The sequence below is a fragment of the Elaeis guineensis genome, chromosome 1 (genome assembly GCF_000442705.2).
Source record: "Elaeis guineensis isolate ETL-2024a chromosome 1, EG11, whole genome shotgun sequence".
NCBI lineage: Eukaryota > Viridiplantae > Streptophyta > Magnoliopsida > Arecales > Arecaceae > Elaeis > Elaeis guineensis.
The window spans coordinates 4,968,153-4,988,933 of NC_025993.2; the positions used below are offsets into that span (position 1 = coordinate 4,968,153).

Here is a 20,781-nt window from a genome sequence, read left to right on the forward strand (position 1 = left end):
TAATAATAATAATATTTTTATTAAAAAATTAATAAAATATTATTAAAAAAATCATCTATCTTCCCTCTCATTTATCCATCCTTCTATATTTCATTAAATATATAAAATAATTTTTTTTTTTTTTTATCCATCCTTCCTCTTCCGCCCATTCTTCTTTCAACCTATCCCTCGTACCAAACAGAGGGTAACGCTTCTCCCTCGCTTTTCTGCTCTCATACGCTCTCGGCCCCTCCTCTCCTGGAGCGAATCCACGGCCCTTCCTCCCTCTCTATCGCTCTCCACTTGCAGGTCATTTTTCTCCTCTAAGGTATTCGTCTCTCTCGCTTTATTAATTTCACCAAAATAGAGTTCTCGACGCCACGAGTAGTTACTCCGTTTCTTGGTTTTCTAGTATAAATGACTCAGATTGTTTGTAGTAATTTCTTATAAGGCATCTCGATTGACTTTTTGCATAAAACACTCAGCTTCTCAGGATTTTTTTTTTTTTTTTTAATTTCAATTTGTCTCTTATGTTTCTCTGGTAATTTATATGCACTCATTGTGTTCTTAATGATGATTGCATCGTGCCATTTTTCCTAAATGAGATTAAATTTACACAAGATGAGTGTGAAGGTAAGGATAGGGGCATCACCGTAGATGAATGAAGACTAGGGCTTAGATATGGTGTAGGTGATGATAGGGTGAACAAAGCGGTGACTGAGATGCTGATGTAATATTACCTTTCTTTATTTAAAGCACGAGTATGGGACTATCAGACTTGTTGAAAGTTTTTTTTGGTCCAAAATCCAGTATCAGACGATTAGATTAGAGGATTGATGTCAGGTTCGGAACTGGTCATAGAATATTCTTGTTTTACAGGATTGTAGATTGATGTAGGTGGGATGTGGCTTTTGGTTAAAGGTTAAGGTCGGTGAATCTGTTGTGATCACTATGTTATGTTAGCGGAGGAGGAACAAGGAGAAGAATAAGGGAATTGACATTCCACCATATAGAGAGTAGAAGAATTGTGTTAATTGCATTTGAAATTTAAGCTAAGTTCATATTGGATCAAGAAATTGAAAACCCCTATATATGAGTAAATGGAATTTTAACAATCCTATTTTCAAAACAAAGCTTCAAAAAAAAAAAAAAAAAGCCTTTTGCTAGTTACCATGATCTTCTCATGATTAAACAATATGATGATGTTTAGATTATGTGTTGCTACAATGTTAAACTCATGTAGATGAATCACGTAATATGAAATGAAGATAAATTCAATTTTCTTTTGTTGACTTTGAGTTGTCAAAGAGTTGTGATTCTACAAGCATAGAGCTGTTTGATAATATAATTGGTTTCTGCCTGCCAAAATCCTAGAATAGTGAGTTCATGCAGATAAGACAATTGGCCACAGAAACAGGAGGGTAAGCACAGGATGATAATCTATGAACTTGCATCGCTTCAGTGATGACTTCAACCTTATGCCACCTTCTTAATTGTTTACAACATATGTTAATTTTATGATTTTAATTGGCTAATTTGGAGGATGCTGATTTAAGGAAAAGGAAAGATTTGCCAAATGAAGCAAGACATTGTTTCATGCATTCTTTATTGCAATCATCATGATAACTTAAACGATGTACTTAACTCATGAAAACTCTGTTGACATATTTTCTCCATCCCTTGATTAAATCCATCACCCAGTGCTTTTAGATGATTGGTGCCAAAATGTTATCATAATAGTTTCGACTCTTCAACTTTGACTGGATTCAGTCACTACTATGGTGGCTCTACTATGTGATGGGCTGTATTAAATGAAAAGAAGTGAAATATGGGCCTACACAAATTAACTGGATCATTAATTTGGTAATTTGTTGTTATTTCAAACCCTCTTATGAGGATGGCTTCTTCCTCCTGCATGTATAGACAAAATTATCCTATCATGTTGGTGCAAAAATCCGCTTGCGCCGGAGAAGCTGGAGTTGAGGGAGTCGCGGTCGCCGCCGGGACCTGCAAAAGAAGTCTAAACCGGAGGTGGGGTTGCTCCGGCAAGACCCTCCGACGCTCAAGTTAGTTCTCTGCCTCAACAAGAATGGAGTGCTCGAACGAAAATTTTAACAGAGTTTTTAGGTAAAAACGAGAGCTTATAGAATAACGTATCTGGGGTTTCCCTTTTATAGACGGAGGGGGCAACAAATTGATAGCGACGCTTATAACCGTCTGGTCGTGGGCTGCCCAGAGTCAGGGGGAATTTATTGCGGAGGGTAGTGGAGTGGGATCGTGGCTATCGCCGTGGCTCGCTACGTGGAATCAGTTACGGGGAATCGAGCGGCGTCCGCTGTCGTGACTCATCAGGAAGTGGTGGACTCGCACAGAATCCGCCGCAGGGAGTGGAGCAGAGTCGTGGCCGTTAATACGGCCTGTCAGGGAGTAATGGGGCTACGCAGGGTCCGCCGCAAGGAGTGGAGCAGTGGTGTCCGTTACTGTGGCTTGTCAGGGGATCCAGACTTGTTGGACGAAGTTCGGTTGGAGTTGGTAGCAAGGTCCGGCACCCGTAGGAGTTTGGACGAGGTCTTCCCGCAGCCGGGATAGAAGACGGAGTCTGACTCTCATAAAAGTCCGGACGCAGTCTTCTTGCAGTTGGGGGTCGTAGACGGAGCCCGGCTCCCGAAGGAGTCCGGGCGAAGCCTTCCTTGCTGTAGAAGTCGTGGACGGAGCCCGGCTCCCGTAGGAGTCCGGGCGGAGTCTTCCTTGCTGTAGAAGTCATGGACGGAGCCCGGCTCCCGTAGGAGTCCGGGCAGAGTCTTCCTTGCTGTAGAAGTCGTGGACGGAGCCCGGCTCCCGTAGGAGTCCGGGCGGGGTCTTCCTTGCTGCAGAAATCGTGGACGGAGCCCGGCTCCCGTAGGAGTCCGGGCGGAGTCTTCCTTGCTGTAGAAATCGTGGGCGAAGCCCGGCTCCCGTAGGAGTCCGGACGGAGTCTTCCTTGTTGTAGAAGTCATGGACGGAGCCCGGCTCCCGTAGGAGTCCGGGCAGAGTCTTCATTGCTGCAGAAATCGTGGACGGAGCCCGGCTCCCGTAGGAGTCCGGGCGGAGTCTTCCCTGCTGTAGACGTCGTGGACGGAGCCCGGCTCCCGTAGGAGTCCGGGCGGAGTCTTCCTTGCTGCAGAAATCGTGGACGGAGCCCGGCTCCCGTAGGAGTCCGGGCGGAGTCTTCCTTGCTGTAGAAGTCGTGGACGGAGCCCGGCTCTCGTAGGAGTCCGGGCGGAGTCTTTCTTGCTGTAGAAGTCATGGACGGAGCCTGGCTCCCGTAGGAGTCCAGGCGGAGTCTTCCTTGCTGCAGAAATCGTGGACGGAGCCCGGCTCCCGTAGGAGTCCGGACGGAGTCTTCTTTGCTGTAGAAGTCGTGGACGGAGCCCGGCTCCCGTAGGAGTCCAGGCGGAGTCTTCCTTGCTGCAGAAATCGTGGACGGAGCCCGGGCGGAGTCTTCCTTGCTGTAGAAGTCATGGACGGAGCCCGGCTCCCGTAGGAGTCCGGGCGGAGTCTTCCTTGCTGCAGAAATCGTGGACGGAGCCCGACTCCCGTAGGAGTCCGGGCGGAGTCTTCCTTACTGTAGAAGTCGTGGACGGAGCCCGGCTCCCGTAGGAGTCCGGGCGGAGTCTTCCTTGCTGCAGAAATCGTGGACGGAGCCCGGCTCCCGTAGGAGTCCGGGCGGAGTCTTCCTTGCTGTAGAAGTCATGGACGGAGCTCGGCTCCCGTAAGAGTCCGGGCGGAGTCTTCCTTGCTGCAGAAATCGTGGACGGAGCCCGGCTCCCGTAGGAGTCCGGGCGGAGTCTTCCTTGCTGCAGAAGTCGTGGACGGAGCCCGGCTCCCGTAGGAGTCCGGGCGGAGTCTTCCTTGCTGTAGAAGTCATGGACGGAGCCCGGCTCCCGTAGGAGTCCGGGCAGAGTCTTCCTTGCTGTAGAAGTCGTGGACGGAGCCCGGCTCCCGTAGGAGTCCGGGCGGAGTCTTCCCTGCTGTAGACGTCGTGGACAGAGCCCGGCTCCCGTAGGAATCCGGGCGGAGCGACGGGAGCTCAGCAACAGTTGTTGAAAGTCGGAAGAGACTCGCGAGGGTCGACCCTGCCAAGAACTTCGGCCGAGGGTATTTTATGCCCAACACCAGTCCCCCCACTTCTGAGTTTGAATTTCGAATGAAGGAAGTACGGAGAGGTTGTCGCAGTCGAAGTTCTCCCCCTGACGTCCGGGCGCAACCATCCTCGGATATGTCGGTATTTAATGCGCGCATGCCAGAGCCCTTTTTCCGATTAGGACGACCCGAAGAGTCTTTTCGGGACTCCCACCGAGATGCAATCCCAAGCGTCGCGCCATGAAAATTTGCGAACAGTCAATCCTCGATAGCGGCGAGCGGGACACGCGGGACACGTGGTAAGCGCCGGTTGGTCTAGAGACGCCCGCCATCATAATCGTGCTAAGATCCGCTGCCTATTTAAATCCCTTACCCTTCCTTCGGGGTTTTACTCCGCCAAAAGGATGGCGCCTTTCTTTCGTCTGAGAGCCTAGCTACTCAGCCACTCTCTCGGTGCCCCTGTCAACTCCGAGCGTCCTCCGCGCCGGTCTTTGCCGTCTTCAGCCCCCCGATTCCTCTCTAAGGGGTTTCCCCGCCATGTCCTCCACTCCGGAGGCCATCCTCAAGGGGATGTCAAGGGCTTGGAGGAAGGCAAGGAGGAGAACTGCGGTCCGCGAGTTCCCCGGTCATCGAGCGGCCGCTGAAGGTCCCCGTCGTTTCAAAGGGGGTTCGAGGAAGAATTCCTTCAACAACAGGGGTTTAATAACGGGGACCGCCGGTAAAGGCGTTCTGCCCGAGAATTTCGGAGTAGCAAGATGGGGTGATACCGGTCAGGAGGGCAGAGCTGTTGTCACAAACTGTGGCGGGATCCTTGATGTCGTCGGGGCCGAGGGACCAGAAGCGGTCGGCATCGACGGTGGGGCAGTAGAACTTGTTGCGGGGACGGTGGAAGTAGCGCATGCCGATCTTGCCGGAGCATTTTGGACGGCGGCTGTCACGGAGCATTCGGTGATGGCGCATATCTCTGGCGCCACCGCTGCCTCCAGGATGACTCCGGTTCTTCTTGAAACAGGTCTTCGTCGCTGCTGCCGTTGCCCTTACTGCCCCCTGAAATCTATCCCATCCTTTTCCCCCCGGGGTTGGAACTTCGGAGGTGGAGCGAAACAAGGCGGGGCGAGAGCCGATAGGCCTGCCATACGCGCTGGAAAATGCGGTTGAGAAGGACAGAAACGGGAAGAGAAGTTTGCAGCGTGAAGCGGCCTCCGGTGTATCCTTTCCAAGCCGTGTTCTCAGGCCTTGTAATAATGTATTCTTTTCTGGCCCTCCAGGTATTGTAACGTACATCTTGTTAGTTGAAAAATGAGAAGGAGATTTTGTTACCTCGTCCGCACTTTGCATCGAATTGTTGTCTGTCGAACTTCCTTCCTTTTCTCATCTTTTCTTCTTCTTTCTTCTCTCTTCCTTTTTTTTCTTTTTTTTTTTTTTTAACATCGTCCTAAGGCCACCGGTGGCCCTTTTATTCGTGTTGACTTGTCGTTTGCCGAGCTCCTTTTCGATTTTTGCATCGTTCGAAGATACCCGGTTGCCATCGCATCGACCCATCTTCTCCATCAGTGGCCACAGACTCGCCTGGGGGCCCTTCGGGCTTGGTGTCCCCCTCAGGGCTTGAGCTCGGAGGTCCGAGCTTCCGTCACCCTGAGGAAGTTGTCCTACCTTGGATTTGCATCGAAAGCTTCCTTGAAAGCTGGGACTCCTGATGGGAGCCCCAATCCCTGCTGTGGCGGGTTCTTTGCACCTTGGACGCTGTTTGTTTTTCAATCGTCGCTGATGTGGTCCATCGCCTTCCTTTTTCTTTTTCGCTTGGAATTTTTCCTCCGCTCTCAGCGAGGCCACGGGAGTTCGGCTCCCGTAGGTGAAGTCGGGGTGAAGTTCGGCTCCCGTGGGAGTCTGGGCGAAGATCACCAGCAGTTGAAGTTAGTGACGAAGCCCGGCTCCCGTAGGAGTCCGGACGGAGTCCTCCCTGTGATTGGAGTTGCGGACGGAGCCCGGCTCCCGTAGGAGTCCGGGCCTTCGACTTCGCTCAATCTAGGGCGAGGTTCTCCTTCTGTCCTTAGCAGGGCTGTGGGGGCGCGTATGGGCGTTGCAGGGCCTCTCCCCCCATCCGGTCTAAATAGAACCGGGCCTTCGACTTTGCTCAAGTTAGGGCGAGGTTTTCCTTCTGTCCCTAACAGGGCTGTGGGGGCGCATATAGGCATTGCAGGGCCTCTCCCCCATCCGGTCTAAATGGAACCGGGCCTTCAATTTTGCTCAAATTAGGGCGAGGTTTTTCTCCTGTCCCTAACAGGGCTGTGGGGGCGCATATGGGCGTTGCAGAGCCTCTCCTCCCATCCGGTCTAAATGGAACCGGACCTTCGACTTTGCTCAAGTTAGGACGAGGTTTTCCTTCTGTCCTTAACAGGGCTGCGGGGGCGCATATGGGCGTTGTAAGGCCTCTCCCCCCATCCGATCTAAATGGAACCGGGCCTTCGACTTTGCTCAAGTTAGGACGAGGTTTTCCTCCTGTCCCTAACAGGGCTGTGGGGGCGCATATGGGCGTTGCAGGGCCTCTCCCCCCATCCGGTCTAAATGGAACCGGGCCTTCGACTTTGTCGGGACGAGGTTTCCCTTTCGTTTCTGATGCAGTTTGTTTGAATCGTCCAAAGACATACAGGTATGCAACTTTCAATTAAAATGAAGTTATTGGTAGTACATCCGTAAGTTTTCCGAGCTCCACGGTCGCGGGAGGTCGGCTCCTCCGAGTTCCTTAAGATAATAAGTTCCGGGCCGGACTACTTCTTTGACTTCATACGGTCCTTCCCAGTTTGGGGCGAGTTTCCCCCGATCCTGAGGTTGCGAGACAGCGGCTCGTCGAAGCACTAGATCTCCCGCTCTAAAGGCTTTGTTCTTGACCCGGGCGTTGTAATATCGAGCGACTTTCTGTCTGTAGGCTGCCATTCGAACCTGAGCTATCTCCCGTCTTTCTTCCAGCAGGTCGAGGTTGGCTCTAAGACTTTGCGAATTTTGATGTTCGTCGAACGCCACGACTCGTGCCGACGGGAGTTTAAGCTCGATTGGGATGACGGCTTCCGTACCGAAGGCTAAGGCAAAGGGGGTCTCCCCCGTAGATAGCCTCTGGGTAGTTCGATACGCCCACAACACATGATAAAGTTCGTCCGCCCAAGTTCCCTTCGCTTTTTCGAGCCTTGTCTTAATCCCCTGCAAAAGGGTTCTGTTGGTCACCTCAGCTTCGCCATTCGCCTGGGGATGGGCTACCGATGTGAAGTTGTGGGAGATGTTTAGATCTTCACAGAATTCGGCGAATTTCGCTCCCGCGAATTGCCGTCCATTATCAGTGATTAGGGTTCTAGGCAGACCGAACCTACACACGATCGACTTCCAGACGAAATCTTGTACTTTTGCTTATGTGATTTTCGCTAGTGGTTCGGCTTCGACCCATTTGGTGAAGTAGTCGATCGCTACAAGGAGGAACTTCCTTTGCCCAGACGCCATGGGAAAGGGGCCAAGGATGTCCATCCCCCATTGTGCAAAAGGCCATGGGGCACTCAAGGGTGTGAGCTCGGTGGCGGGCTGTCTCTGGACGTTGGCGTATCTCTGGCATCGATCATACTTTTTGACATATTCGATCGAATCATGATGCATTGTCGGCCAGTAATACCCTTGGCGGAGCAACTTGTGGGATAAAGATCTAGCTCCCAAATGGTTTCCGCAGATTCCTTCATGCACTTCCCACAAGGCGTAGTCAGCCTCCGAAGGCCGGAGGCATTTTAAGAGGGGCAAAGAGTACGATCTCTTGTACAATTTGCCCTCATAAAGGATGTACCGAGAGGCTTGGTTTCGGAGCTTCCGAGCTTCTTTCGCATCCTGGGGGAGAATTCCATCTCTGAGATAGATTATCAGTGGGTCGACCCAGCTGGGCTCGTGGTCAATCTCCATCACGGGCCGTGATTCTTCTGTACTCGGGTGTTTTAAAACTTCAAAGAGGACGCCTTTGGGCAATTCGGCCGGAGCCAACGTCGCCAGCTTGGAGAGAAAGTCAGTCCTGGTATTTTCCAACCTCGGGATCTGTCTAATGTTGAAGCTGCTAAAGGCGGGGGTGAGCTCCTTTACCTTCTCAAGGTATTTGGCCATACTGTCCTCCCGCGCCTCGTAACTCCCGCTGATTTGCCCCACCACTAGTTGAGAGTCACTGTGCACCCGGAGCTGACTTATTCCCAGCTCTTTGGCGATCCTTAGTCCTGCGATCAGAGCTTCGTATTCCGCTCCGTTGTTTGTTGCGGGGAACTCAAAACGCAGAGCGTATTCCGCGATGACTCCCTCCGGACTGACCAAGATCAGGCCTGCACCTGCGCCCGACATGTTGGAAGATCCGTCCACATAGAGGGCCCAAAAGCGATCAGAGGGATCGGCCTCTTCTTCGGAGGAGTTCGGTTGGGACTTCAGGTCGTCAACTTTGCTTTGTTCAGGTTCAGCCTCCTCTGGGATGGTACACTCTACTATGAAATCTGCCAATATTTGGGCCTTCACTGCTGGTCTGGGTCGATAGTTGATGTCGAATTCTGTGAGCTCGATCGCCCATTTTGCCATCCTCCCAGAGGCGTCCGCCCGGTGCAAGATTGCCTTGATCGGTTGATCAGTGAGCAACGTCACGGTGTGTCCTTGAAAATAGGGCCGGAGCCTCCGGGCTGCGATCAACAAGGCGTAAGTTAGTTTTTCTAATTTGGTGTACCTGATCTCGGCGTCCCTCAAAGTGCGGCTGACGTAGTAGATCGGCCGCTGGATCTTCGCCTCTTCTTTGACAAGGACGGCCGCGAGAGCCATGGGAGAGACCGCCAGGTATAAAAATAGCTCCTCCCCAGGCTCAGGCTTTGCTAACAGCGGGGGTGAGCCAAGGTAGCTCCTTAGTTCTTCGAACGCCTGTTGGCACTCAGAGGTCCAACAGAAGTTCTTCGGCTGCTTGAGGGTTTGAAAGAAGGGCAAGCACCGTTCGGCCGACCTTGCGACGAAGCGATTAAGGGCCGCTATCCTCTCCGTGAGGCGCTGAACCTCTTTTATCGACTTTGGGACGGCCATCTCCTGGATGGCGCGAATTTTCTCTGGATTGGCCTCGATCCCGCGCTCTGATACCATGAAGCCCAGGAATTTTCCTGAGGTTACGCCGAAAGCGCATTTAGTTGGGTTCAACTTCATCCTATATTTCCGGAGGGCGTCGAAGGACTCCTCGAGGTCGGCGACATGATCTCTGGGAGATTTGCTTTTTACGAGCATATCGTTCACGTAGACCTCCATGTTACGGCCGATCTGCTCCTTGAAGATTTTGTTCACCAATCGTTGGTAGGTCGTGCCCGCATTCTTGAAGCCGAAAGGCATGACCCTGTAACAGTAAAGGCCACGATTAGTGATGAAAGCTGTCTTTTCCTCGTCTTCCGGCGCCATTCTAATTTGATTATAGCCGGAGAACGCGTCCATGAAGGTGAGGAGCTCATGACCCGAGGTCGCATCCACCAGTTGATCGATTCTGGGAAGGGGATAGCTGTCCTTCGGACAGGCCTTATTCAGCTTTTTGAAGTCTATGCACATCCTCCACTTGCCGTTTGCTTTTTTGACCAGGACAATGTTGGAAATCCAATCAGGATAATTGACTTCCTTAATGAATCCGGTCTTAAGGAGCTTATCCACTTCCTTGGCTATCGCCTTCTGCCTCTCCGGAGCATGACTTCGGATTTTTTCTTTCGTCGGTCGATGCTGTGGATCGACGGCCAGATGATGCTCCATGACTTCCGTGTCAATCCCCGGCATGTCTGCCGGAACCCAAGCGAAAACGTCCGCATTCCTTCGTAGAAAATCAATGAGACGCGTCCGCACCTCCTCCCCTAGGTTGGAGCCGATCATCGCTACATGCTCCGCGTTCCCGTCGTTCAAAGGGATTGGTACCAGATCTTCGATTGGGGCGCCCCTCTCTTCGGTGAGGTCATCGCGAGTATCCAGTCCATCGACGGGGCAGGAGTCAGATTGATCGTTTCTTCGCAAGGCTATATTGTAGCAATGTCTGACCAGGGCTTGGTCTCCCCGGACCTCTCCGAGAGCATTGAGGCCAGGTCGGCCGAGGATTGCATTGTAGGCGGATGGCGCCTTCACCATCAAGAAATTCACCAGGGTCCTGGATTGCCTTGGATATTGACCTGCGGCCACAGTGAAAGTTATTATTCCTTCCGTCGGAACGGCGTCGCCGATAAACCCTACCAAAGGGGAGCTGATCGGCCTCAGATGGCTGTCAAGAGTGGACATTCTTGAAAAGGCGTCGTAGAACAAGATATCGGCCGAACTTTCATTGTCGACAAGAACGCGACGGACGTCATAATTTGCTATATTCAAGGAAACTACGACCGCATCGTTATGAGGGAATTGGACTCCCTGAGTGTCTTCTTCGGTAAAGGTTATGGGCTCTTCAGTCTTTTGCCGCTTGGGGGATACGACCGGTATGTTGGTCGTTTTCTGTCGGGATCCTCCCGAGATGGTGTTGGCGAAATCCGTCGGAGGCCGATCGCCCGGCCACTCCATGCCGGCGACCATAGCCAGAGGGCGCGAGGCCTGGGAAACCAGAGGCGAGACCGAGGTCCGAGATATGGTTGCGGAGGCCGTGGGTAGCTGCGCGGATGCTTCGCGAGAAGGCATCGGGCGAGGATCCAGTGGGGGAAAGGAGGAGTGGGTGCCGGAGAAGATGACCGGAGGCGGTCCCGTTGAGCGCTCCTTTAAGAACAAGGATGCTGCGAAGACACAGGCCCTTTCCTCTAGCGCTAATCCTGTTGGTGCAAAAATCCGCTTGCGTCGGAGAAGCTGGAGTTGAGGGAGTCGCGGTCGCCGTCGGGACCTGCAAAAGAAGTCTAAACTGGAGGTGGGGTTGCTCCGGCAAGACCCTCCGACGCTCAAGTCAGTTCTCTGCCTCAACAAGAATGGAGTGCTCGAACGGAAATTTTTGCAGAGTTTTTAGGTAAAAACGAGAGCTTATAGAAAAACGTATCTGAGGTTTCCCTTTTATAGACGGAGGGGGCAACAAATTGATAGCGACGCCTATAACCGTCTGGTCGTGGGCCGCCCAGAGTCAGGGGAAATTTATTGCGGAGGGTAGTGGAGTGGGATCGTGGCTATCGCCGTGGCTCGCTATGTGGAATCAGTTATGGGGAATCGAGCGGCGTCCGCTGTCGTGACTCGTCAGGAAGTGGTAGACTCGCACAGAATCCGCCGCAGGGAGTGGAGCAGAGTCGTGGCCGTTAATACGGCCTGTCAGGGAGTAATGGGGCTACGCAGGGTCCGCCGCAAGGAGTGGAGCAGTGGTGTCCGTTACTGTGGCTTGTCTGGGGATCCAGACTTGTTGGCCGAAGTTCGGTTGGAGTTGGTAGCGAGGTCCGGCACCCGTAGGAGTTTGGACGAGGTCTTCCCGCAGCCGGGATAGAAGACGGAGTCTGACTCTCGTAAAAGTCCGGACGCAGTCTTCTTGCAGTTGGGGGTCGTAGACGGAGCCCAGCTCCCGAAGGAGTCCAGGCGGAGTCTTCCTTGCTGTAGAAGTCGTGGACGGAGCCCGGCTCCCGTAGAAGTCCGGGCAGAGTCTTCCTTGCTGTAGAAGTCGTGGACGGAGCCCGGCTCCCGTAGGAGTCCGGACGGGGTCTTCCTTGCTGCAGAAATCGTGGACGGAGTCCGGCTCCCGTAGGAGTCCGGGCGGAGTCTTCCTTGCTGTAGAAATCGTGGACGGAGCCCGGCTCCCGTAGGAGTCCGGGCGGAGTCTTCCTTGCTGTAGAAGTCATGGACGGAGCCCGGCTCCCGTAGGAGTCTGGGCGGAGTCTTCCTTGCTGTAGAAATTGTGGACAGAGCCCGGCTCCCGTAGGAGTCCGGATGGAGTCTTCCTTGCTGCAGAAATCGTGGACGGAGCCCGGCTCCCGTAGGAGTCCGGGCGGAGTCTTCCTTGCTGCAGAAATCGTGGACGGAGCCTGGCTCCCGTAGGAGTCCGAGCGGAGTCTTCCTTGCTGCAGAAATCGTGGACGGAGCCCGGCTCCCGTAGGAGTCCGGGCGGAGTCTTCCTTGCTGCAGAAGTCGTGGACGGAGCCCGGCTCCCGTAGGAGTCCGGACGGAGTCTTCCTTGCTGCAGAAATCGTGGACGGAGCCCGGCTCCCGTAGGAGTCCGGGCGGAGTCTTCCTTGCTGCAGAAATCGTGGACGGAGCCCGGCTCCCGTAGGAGTCCGGGCGGAGTCTTCCTTGCTGGAGAAGTCGTGGACGGAGCCCGGCTCCCGTAGGAGTCCGGGCGGAGTCTTCCTTGCTGTAGAAGTCATGGACGGAGCCCAGCTCCCGTAGGAGTCCGGGCGGAGTCTTCCTTGCTGCAGAAATCGTGGACGGAGCCCGGCTCCCGTAGGAGTCCGGGCGGAGTCTTCCTTGCTGTAGAAGTCGTGGACGGAGCCCGGCTCCCGTAGGAGTCCGGACGGAGTCTTCCTTGCTGTAGAAGTCGTGGACGGAGCCCGGCTCCCGTAGGAGTCCGGACGGAGTCTTCCTTGCTGCAGAAATCGTGGACGGAGCCCGGCTCACGTAGGAGTCCGGGCGGAGTCTTCCTTGCTGTAGAAGTCGTGGACGGAGCCCAGCTCCCGTAGGAGTCCGGGCGGAGTCTTCCTTGCTGTAGAAGTCATGGACGGAGCCCGGCTCCCGTAGGAGTCCGGGCAGAGTCTTCCTTGCTGTAGAAGTCGTGGACGTGGACGGAGCCCGGCTCCATTAGGAGTCCGGGCGGAGCGACGGGAGCTCACCAACAGTTGTTGAAAGTCGGAAGAGACTCGCGAGGGTCGACCCTGCCAAGAACTTCGGCCGAGGGTATTTTATGCCCAACACTATCATAAAAATTATTCTATTAAAATTTTGACCCTCGATCAAGACAAACTTAATGCCAATACTTTCTTAATGAAATTTTGAAAACCATTCTAGAATCTCAACCTAAGTTGACTTCTGATGTTTTAATGTAACCCAGAAAATTCGAAAAATAATCAAGAAGCTAGAAAAATTCGTAATTGCATGTCAAGAACCTCAACCGAAGTTGACTTCTTGTATTTTAATGCAACCCAGAAATTTCCGAAAATATTCAAAAAGCTAGAAAAATTCCTAATTGCATGTTACTAATTGAAATGGGACTTTAGATGAAAATTTTTTGATTTATTTCAAGAAAAAACACAACTTTTATTGCATCATAGTTTTTGGCCCACTGGTTTTAATTTATGATTATGTTCTTTTCTTTTGGTTCTGTTAATTATCATTTCATGTATTTTCCATGCCTTGAGACAAATTGTTTTTTCTTTTTTCCTTTTTATTTTTTCTCTCTCTGTTTTTCTCTTCCTCTTCTGTACTTCTCTCACTTCATTTATCACTGAAATATAGGTAGCTTGCCACCATTTTGGTCTAAAGAAAAGAAAAGATTCCTATTCCTGCCTATTCCAACCCACTTTGTTCCAATTCTGGTTCCATTGAGTTGAATGCCACTTTTCTAGTTGTTTTTAGTTTCCCAATTGCAATTTTTTGAAGTATTTAAATTGTTTAAATTGCTGAAGTTCACGTAGTTGACTTACTTAAAATCGGTCAGTTTCATTATTTTTTTCAGTTTATACTGTTTATATAGTTCTTACATCTTAGCTGAACCATTACGAGACCAACCAAAGGCTACAGGTTTTGAATTTATTGAGCTCATGGTAGATCCTCCAATTTTAAAAGATTAGTTGGTAATATATTGGGTTATTAACTGATCCTCAGTATTTTTTGTCGCAGAGCTGTGTTTTGTGATGGAGCATGGAACGGAATTTAACTCATCAACATTTTCTTTTATGGATGAAGATCACACCTTTGGGAACTCTGTTAGGTTCACCTTGAATCAAGAGTTAGTTCTGACTTCATTTATCCCAATTGTTAGCTTATTTAAATTGAACTATTATACAAAAATTTCTTAAAATCTGGTCTTTGCTATGTTGCTTACGTAACGATTGCCGTTTTATTGTTTAATCTGATTACTGAATGTTATCAAACTCAAAGCACTTGTCTAAAATATGTAAATATCATTTTGGAAACTCAGTTGCAATTTAGAAGTGTATTGCAATGATATATGCATTCAGACTTTAGGTATTCACTGGGTCAGTTTATGAATATGAAGGACATACTCTCTGGATGGTGAAATGAAGACAAGAATTATAAGATCAACCAAAAGATGGCTCAAGGCTCTTTGTTGCATGTCTCCATAAGCATCATTCCGTGTGGTTACCTATAGTCTCATAGTTATAAATGCACATAGGCACTCTCCCAGTTGCTTGAAAATCAAGTAGCAATGAGAGTGGCACATCCTAAAGTGAATAAATTAGGTGAATATGGTTAAAATAAGGGTCTCTGTCTGGTAATCAGAATGAGGAGGTGGCAGGCCATTAACTTGTGAAATCCTTTGTGATGTGGAACACTGTTACCAGAAGGTGCTTGTCATGTTGGGACAGAATGTTACAACCAACGACCATGCCAAAAGTCTATCAATATTGATAGGAAATGCTTCCTTCATTACATTGAAGGAATAATACTTGATAACTTGCTCCTCTAACAAATTTATAGTGGGCAAATTTGGTCACCACATCTGGAAATGGTTGAATTCCCAAAAAGGATACAGGGTTTTAAATTTTATATTAAGATAATGACTTACTCAGTGCTATAAATTTTGGACATTATAACTTATCCTATGGTGGGAAATTTATCACAATCACAATTATGTAGCCTTTTCCCAACTAATCAGGATTGGCTTTACAGAGGGAAAAGTTACACAAAAAAAAATTATGTAGTTTTTTTTTAATGCAGCCATAAGTCAAAGGTGGGCTAGCTGAATTCTTTTTCTTTCTTTTCTATGGAGCAAAGTAGTGCCTAGTACTGGTCTAGGAAACACGATGTATAAGGAGGTAATGGTGTTTTACAGGTATTGTGTATTGATCTTTGAAAGTTCTTTTTATTACTCATCCTTTTGCTTTATTTCCTTCGTCTTTTTACCCCTTCTTACCTGAACATCTGCTTGATGACCCACTATGCTTGCATCTGTTTTTTTCTATCATTTATGTGGTTTTTGACGAATTTCCTCTATGCTTTTCATTATGCCTTGATGGTTGACTTTAGATAAACAGCTGATTGGGACAATTTGCTCAATCCTTTCATGGAACCTTCCTAACTTTGACTCCATTTCATGGAAGATGGATGATGGTGGTGGTTGTGGTGATTTCAAAATTATTCTTCTGATAATGTTTCCAAAACAGATACCTAACCTACACTCAAAACCTTTCCGAGATGTGTTGGTTTTGAGTCTTTCACTATACAAATGCAATATTAACCTAGTGATATCTCAAACTGACACAATTCTAAGGTATCAAATGATTCTCTATCAAACAAACATGTGCATTTTATCTTCACAAAATTGAATCCTGTTGCGGTGTTGCCTGCAATTGATGATGTTAGTAGTATAAGTTTGCTTTCATATACAAGGCAATAGCTTTTATCCTTGGATCTTATTTTCATCTAGACTTCTGCAGTTTTATATCCTTTGTATGCCCAGAGATCATCAAATTAAATACTTTTCAGAAAGTGTTGAAAACATTCTCAAGTTTTAAAAAAATATATATATAAGGATGGAATCATGGAGGACTTCTGCACAGGTAGCCCATGCAATTGAATGATTTTTGGGCTTCTTTACCTCTCCCATTACTTTGAATGAAGCTTGTTTTTATGTTACAGGCACTTCCTTGTTTGACAGGTCCCTGGTGAGCAGTTGACAATGAATGTGTCTATCTGTTAGTTACATTGTATTGAAACGAGCAATTCATTAATGTATGTTTCTAATTCTGAGGCAATACTTGTTATAGTCTGCTTAATGAGACAACTGCTAGACCAAAATCTTTGGTTTCATGATGGTTCAAAGGCTACTGTACTTTGTGACAGAATTCTGACTCTTTTTTATTTTCAAGGTATCAATTAATGGAAATTTTCTTTGGTTATTAACTCATAGACGGAGTTCTCGATCTATCAATTTCCACTACATATGCTAAATGCACTATTGTCTTAGTCTGTCCCTTTGTCTGCCAATGAAATATTAAATGTTTTAACCAGAAGTTGCATGGAGAATGCATCAAATATGTGGTACATGTAAATTAGCTCTTTTCCTTTTAGCATTTTCTTTTTAATAAATGAAAACCATGCAAGAAAAAAAGCTACTTCTTGTGGTTGAAGTACTAACTGACTAATCAGTTCTGAAATTAGAGCACAAAACACATTTAAGAAGACAGGACAGGATCTTGCATTATACTCTTAACATGGAAAGCATAGCCTTGGGACATAAGGTGTATGTTTTTAAGGATCTATGCTTTCCTTTCAATTTTCAAGTTATTAAATAATCATTTGTCTAATATATAATTAATCTCAGGCTTTCAATATCTTCATCCTTCTCTATCCAAAATTTCTATGCCTAAATCACTCACCGTAGATTCACCTCTATCATGGTTCTTTCATAATTGTCTCTACCTCTTTTAATCCTATATTTTACTTTTGCTCTAGAGAAGTTCGTATCTTCTTCAGTCATGGCATGTGCCTCACTTGATTCAGGTTCAGTTATGAGCTGTCGGACATATTATGTCCTTGCCTTAGAGTTCAAGGTGATTTATCATGGGCAAATGAGTTTTCTTGAGCAATGTTGGGAAGGTTATGCCCCTTGCTCTTTCTGTCTTGGAATTAACTAGGTCTTAATTCATCATGTGGAGAAATGTCTAGGGAAAGCAAACTTGGCACTGCTGCTGGGGAGATACCATTGCCAAGCATTCTAATGAGCACATCTGAACTGGGTCGACTGTACCACATATGACATTTAGCTAAAACATCAGCTATAGCAGCATCTTATTGTTGGTATCTATTACATACTGGAGTGCTTCAGATTTCTATCATTGCTGCTGGCTCCACATGTTTATGTTCTGATGCAATATTTCTGCAGATTTGCAAGGACATAATAAGTTAAACTGCAATTATAACATTTTCTTCTTTCTTTTTCGAGCTACTGTTTTTTTGTAGATATAGATATTTGTATCTTGGGTCACTTGTTTTTCCAGTGATGCTATGTTCTTATGCATGTATAGCATAGTTTAGGCACAAAGGTCTACATAGTGACCTGGATATCAGTTTCAACCTGAGTGGCCAACATGGATTCATTGACATGACAAATTATAGACCTGCACAGGCTCAGGCCTGAGAATTTTTTGGCAACGAAAGAATTCCAGCTTATGAAATGAATTCTGCAGCTATTGTGCAGAATAGATAAGTTTTCTAATGGGAAGAAATAAGATAGTTAGTGAATTTATATTACAGTCACTAATCTATCATTCTCAATGAAGAGTTTTGCTCCTTCAAGAAATTACAGAATGGCAATTTCCCAAGAAACATTTAAAGCAATTATTTTTGTTTAGTCATTTGGCCTGTTTGTACTTTGACTTTTGCAATGATGACCTCACATCATTTAAATACTTTCCAGTCTTGCTCTTATTTATGAATCTCCTCCCGATCATGCTTTATTGCAGCCCAAGAGTGGTATTCTATGGGTACAGTATCCCTCATCCTTTGGATAACAAGGTCATTATAAGAGTTCAAACTACGGGTACTTTGCTTTCTCTTTTTGTATGCTCGTGTTCCATTTAATATGCTGAACAGCTAAATCTTGTCTTTGGATGCATACACTAGAACCCTGCCTTTTGTCAAATTGTTTCAGAGGAGTGGTTATAAGGTTTCTCAGATGACTAGTTTGCAAGCCAGTAGAATAATAAATACATAATAAAGACAAGCTGCATCAATTCTTTAATCCTGCGGTCAAGAGATGCATTTGTCCATCAAATTTATATGCTATACAGGGTGAGCCTTGCACAATGGTAACGTTGCTTCACTGTGAACTACAGGTCACAGATTCGAAACACAGAAAGAGCCTCTCCACACGTGGGTGTAAGGCTGTGTACATTTGAACCTCCCTATACCCTGCGACATGTCTCATGCACTGAACTGCTCTCTTTTTAAAATCTATATACCATGACTATTATATTTAGTATTCTCTTAATATGGTATTTAATTTAATGTAGAGATCTCTACATATGTCATTGCACCATTTGCATGGACACCAAAGAACTTGAACATCTTATGCATTCAGTGAGCACCTAATATACCCATATCATACTAGACAAGTTTGATGCAACATATTACAGCTGTGATGTAGTATTCATTAGTGTTTACTTGGAGTAAGATTAGGTGAAACCTGATGTGAATGCTGGTGAGAATTGATGAATTCTGACCGTATCATTTTGTCTGAGATACCTGTATTCTTGCTGTCAAGGTAACACTTCTCTCTTTATATGCATGCCCAAAGTCTGTGGAAAAGGACAAGTTGACCACATATATGGCCAATCAAATTCTTGAGGTAAAGTAGTCTAAGAGTCCTTCCTGGTTGCAAACTGAAATTCTCTGAACTTTCTGAGCCAATGGTAGTGATTTCCAAAGAATTAATCATGGTGATGATTTCAATTCTGATATGCTCCTTTGTGGGCATTGTCAAGTTCAAATCTTTATGATAATCCACTCGTTTGAGTCAAGATCTTTTTCGTGTTATTGATTAATTGCTTTAAACTTCAATAAAAGCTCATATATTGGCCACCATCCAAACCACTCACTTATTAGCCATGCACTTGTACCTTGCTGTGTCTGACATTTGAGAACTCCTTGTCTAAAGAAAACTAATTCAATCAAGCATGTATCATCATCACTATGAGAGATCATGTCCATGTTAGTGCAATTCAGCTTAAGATCCAATCTGGATATTGTTGCGGTCAGGGATTTGTGATTGGATTGTTCAATCATTGTTTTACTAGTCAGTAAATTATTGTATTTCAGATGTCTCTTTCGGTCTTATTTCCATCCATTGATCTTTTGGTTGGGTGAACAGGTGATCCTGCAGGAGATGTACTGAAGGATGGACTCAATAATTTGTTGGGGATGTGTCAACATGTGAGGACTTCATTTGACAAGGCAGTAACTGATTTTCAAGCAAGCCTGCCTCAGCGCATGGCCATGGAGAATCACGAACCCTGAACCTCCAAATGTTCATCCTCCTGGCATAAGCAGTAGCTGGACTACCTATTGCTGGTGGTGTTATTGAAAGGGCTTTGTCAACACTTGAGCTATAGCTACTATTGATTCAATTGGCGATAAGGATATTGTAATCTGGACATTCTTGTTCAGAATGGATTTCAGTTAAAAATTTGCAATGGAGAATGTTTAATAACGTGTACCTGCGACTGCATTTTATATGAATAATAAGATGATTGATTCATTTGGAACAGGTAACATAACCATGTGCTGTAGAGCTTGCAGTTTTGATTCTTGTACCGCTGGTGGTGACATTGGTAATTTCTGTTTTACTTGCTGACACTGAGCCATCAACCATGTTATGGTTGAGATCCCAGTGACCTATTACCTATAATATTGATGAAATATGAAGTGTAGATGATGCTGCTTCCACACTTTGGCCTACTCAAGTAATGAAAATCTACTGCATTGACATGGGAAAAACTGGATGGTAGATCAAGTATTTCTGCGGGTACCATTTTCCATAAGTTAACACTGTTCATCAAATTTGGTTGATCATGTAGAAAACTAGTATGAACCTAGTGCTAGTTTTGTCCATTTGGTCATGCTTAAGTTAGGGATCCATTGATTGAGCTCATACTGTGTTGATTTTGTTGAGAAAAATACTTCGAGAATCAATTCACAATAAGTATAGAATGAGGTTCAGGATGACGAACGAAATCTAACAAGCTCAAAAACACACCACAGGTGGCGCAGGCCCGTGGGCTCGGCCTCAGGGGTGCAACCCGGCCAGGCGTGGCTCAGTACGTGGGCGTGCAGCCCAGGCCCAGGTGTGCGGTCCACCGGGTGCTTGCACAGTCCATATGCGTGCGGGCGAATGTGAGGCCGAGGTGCGACACGCGGCTAGTTCCGTGTGGTTCGGTGCACGGTGGTTCATGCGGCAGAGGCTATCGCGGTCCACGCGTGATTAAGCGCAATCTAATAGCCATCAGAGCTCCCGATCACGATCCAACAGTCCATGGAGATTCCAGATGCGATTTGAGAGTTTGGACGTGATCTGATTGTGTGATTGGATGGTTCTGATTTGAGCCGGTTACAATCAGACGGTTCAGAAGGGTTTTAGGATTTTATTTGGACTCAGTTTTCTAGTGAAATACTATTTTAGGATTTTTGGAGCCTATATAACTCCAATTGACGAGCCGTTTGTTGCGTTGAATAGCTGGTAATGTCCTGATTATGGAGAGATGCTTCTTGAGAGGTTTCAGAGTATTTTTTTGTAATAATTTTGAGATTTTTTATTGAAAGATCTTTGTACAAGGGTTGAGTGGTGAGTTCCTCTTGTATTTGTTTGATTTTTTTCTTTCATAATGAAGCTTGCATGTCTTGTATAGTTAGACTTGAGGCCGATCTATATTATCTTAATTTGTTTATAGTATTTTTTTTCTCTTTCTTCTTTTTTCTTTTCTCAACGGATTTTTTTTTTTCCTCTCTTGCTGAATAGGCTGGTATACAAAGGTGGATGCCTCTTCCTGT

The 20,781-nt window shown here is 47.1% G+C and overlaps 1 long non-coding RNA gene across 2 annotated transcripts; it reads left to right on the forward strand.

The window, feature by feature from the left end:
- Positions 1-155: 155 nt before the first annotated feature.
- On the forward strand, positions 156-19,245 carry LOC140859480 (uncharacterized). 2 transcript variants are annotated; one of them, XR_012142989.1, is made up of 3 exons: positions 156-307; positions 13,891-13,999; positions 19,106-19,245. It is a non-coding gene; the product is annotated as an uncharacterized lncRNA (long non-coding RNA). The 2 variants fall into 2 exon arrangements; XR_012142995.1 differs by having other exon boundaries at positions 269-288.
- Positions 19,246-20,781: the final 1,536 nt, after the last annotated feature.